Source organism: Mus caroli, chromosome 4, assembly GCF_900094665.2.
Source record: "Mus caroli chromosome 4, CAROLI_EIJ_v1.1, whole genome shotgun sequence".
NCBI classification, from domain to species: Eukaryota; Metazoa; Chordata; class Mammalia; order Rodentia; family Muridae; genus Mus; species Mus caroli.
Window position 1 is genome coordinate 42,961,488 of NC_034573.1, and position 3,115 is coordinate 42,964,602.

The following is a 3,115-nucleotide window of genomic DNA, read 5'->3' on the forward strand; positions in this document are numbered from 1 at the left end:
GTACCCTGGAGCTCTTGACTCTAGTTGCATATGTATCAGAAGATGGCCTAGTCAGCCATCACTGGAAAGAGAGGCCCATTGATTGGACTTGCAAACTTTATATGCCCCAGTACAGGGTAACGCCAGGGCCAAAAAGTGGAAGTGGGTGGGTAGGGGAGTGGGGGGGGAGGGTATGGGGACTTTTGGGATAGCACTGGAAATGTAAATGATGAAAATACCTAATAAAATATTTAAAAAAAGGAAAAATTAAAAATAAAAATTAAAGACTAGCTGGGCTGTCCACTGTGGTGCACACCTTTAATCTCAGCACTTGGGAGGCAGAGGCAAGCAGATTTCTGAGTTTGAGGCCAGCCTGGTCTACAGAGTGAGTTCCAGGGCAGCCAGGACTACACAGAGAAACTCTGAACTGTGTCTTGAAAAACAAAACAAACAAACAAACAAACAAACAAAAAGTAAGGAGTAGTGAAACTGCAAGCACAGTTTACTGGTAGTGATTTATACAACTCCTAGATACCTAGATGGTGACCGTGGTATTTCTATGAGGATTTTGCCTTAATCCCATGTGTACTTCCTCACTTACAAGGACATTCTGAGTTATGAATATAACAAAACCAAGTTTCCACCCATAAGCAGATTTCCTCCCCTTCATGACATTTTCTTCTGTATGTTTCTGAACCAACCACAAGCTCTCAATGGTGAGTCCCTTTCAGGCACACTGAAGGTGCTCAATAAGTAATTGTTATGTGCACTGAATTTGAACTAAACTCCTATGCTTGGTTCACATGCTTGCCTGCATCATTTAAATGATACCTGACATGAACATATGCTTTCATTAATGGCTAGTCCCATACTAACCTTGTTGTGGAAGGTAGATAAGCAGTTCATTTTGTTTTCAGAGTTGGAAGCCTTCTGATGATATGTACCAGCCACCTTCTCAGCACAGACTGACCATCTCAGCCATTCAGACCAACCCAGATATAACAGAAATAAGATAAAAAACACAACTATGGCTCACATGTAATGCACCCTAGAGACTGTAAAAAATAAACATAAACTATGTAGTCTTTGTTATTTATAGATTACATGTATGACCAGATGCTCGCAATTTTATGAAATATATGTTATTACTATTATTATCATTTCCTGTTCCACACGGGGAGACTTAGGACCAGTGATTGACCACAAAGCTGTGCATTACAGGGTGGAGCAGAGCCCGGTAGTGTAGGCCCTTTATCTACATCCTTAACCGCAACAGTGGCCTGCTTTGCTTTCCCAGCTTGATACCTCTTCAACTTGTAATTTTCTCTGCTTTCTATGTATATAAACACTCACTGGGTGTTCATTCTGGCATGGTTTTGCATGATTATTTTAGCCTGGGCAAGCATTCACTGATCTTCTAGAGAATACTTAAGTTGATTGACAGATACTTTCATGGTGACCAGCATGCAGCTAGCTAGCAATTGAAGTAAACAGCTTTTCTGTATTTGCATATAGAATTTCTAATCTACCCTATGATAAATATTTGCTTCATTTTTCAGAATGACCTACGTAAGTATGCACTTGGGTTGTCTGAGGGGCTGACACTTGATTTCAATTGCTTATCCTTTATGATAATCTGTTTTCTGTCACGAACTGGATATTATTCTCTTAAGGGTAAAATCATTGAGTTATGAATCACCATCTTGGACTAATAAATGCAGTAAAACAAACAAACAAACAAACAAATAAATGGCCATGCTTGTTGGGTATGTGCTTATTAAGACGCTGGAGACCCTTAAGACAGGAGTAAATAAACAGTGACAGAATTTAACTAAAGAAGTTTGCATAGGCTTGCACGGAGAAGCAATAGAGGGGTTGTCTGTAGGTGGGGCTGTTTGTGTTAATAGTGTCTGCACTTCTGTCCTTGCTCAGTAAGGTGTCTAACAAATAATAAAAGGTGGTTTGAATAAGCAGACGATATGGTGGCAGCAGTTGGCTAGAAAGTAGAATTTTAGAGAAGGCTATCCCATCTCCTAGAAACCAAACACTGGACTGCCATGTCCACTTACTGAGTATATTACTATACAGTACAGAAAAATAATGTGCCTGCTTCTGTATGTGGGAGGAAAGGTATCCACTGATCCAAATTTAGTATTTATTCAATATAAAGGTTTGAACAAAATAAAATAATTAAAAATAAAATCAGTTACTTTTGTATTGGCTCAAGCTCGAGGCCAACTCTCTTTTTCCCTTCCAAGGCAATCAAAATCTCATGAACAGTAATAGCATAAATCAAATTTAAGACAATTATTTTTCAAGTGAAAGCTTTTAAATCCAATCAAAATTTTGTATGAATAAAGGAAAGATGGAAACTATTTTATATTACATCATAAGCACATTTGTTCTATACTCACTATTACGTTGTAAGTAAACACAGGAAAGACTGTCTACACACGATCTTGGCATTTCTTGGGGCACTCTTGCCCTGAATTTCCCACCAGCAATGAAACTAGCTGAGGATGCTTTCCCAGACTACAACTGGGCAGATAATGGTTGTCAGGGCAGAAGGACTGTGGGGGACTTCCAGAAGCTGACAGATGAAATTCCAGTTAAAAACAACCACACACACTCAGTTCCAGTTTTGTAAATACTTCAGCTCATTGAATTAATTTTATTTACTCTAAAAGGTCTATTTATTTAACTTTTAAAAATAAAGATTTCTTCATTACTAAATTATAGCTGTACAATTCATGGGCTGGATACACATTCATCTTTTTTAGAATGTGGTGAACAGTGTCATCTGTGTTGCTTTTAAAATGGAAAGGAAAATAGACGCTAGCTTCGTTTTTTTTTTTTTCTTCATCTCTTCTCTCTCCTCTTTCTTATCTTTCTCCACCTTTTTTCCCCCAAAATCCATTTAATATATTATCCTCAAATAGAGGACGTATCAGATATTAAACTGATAAGAACAGATACTACAGTTGATCTTAGCCAAAAGGAGCTAGTGTTTCTTTCTTTTTTTTTTTTTTTTTGCTAATCTTTTGTTTTGTTTTTGTTTTTGTTTTTTTTGAGACAGGGTTTCTCTGTGTAGCCCTGGCTGTCATGGAACTCACTTCGTAGACCAGGCTGGCCTCAA

At 37.9% G+C, this 3,115-nt stretch overlaps 1 long non-coding RNA gene and 1 pseudogene across 1 annotated transcript in view; one reads left to right on the forward strand and one right to left on the reverse strand.

Annotated features, from left to right (window-relative positions):
• LOC110292146 overlaps positions 1 to 3,115 on the forward strand; it is a 75,201-nt gene that overhangs the window by 66,151 nt on the left and 5,935 nt on the right. The window lies entirely within an intron of this gene.
• Positions 2,862 to 2,988, reverse strand: LOC115031052 (annotated as a pseudogene).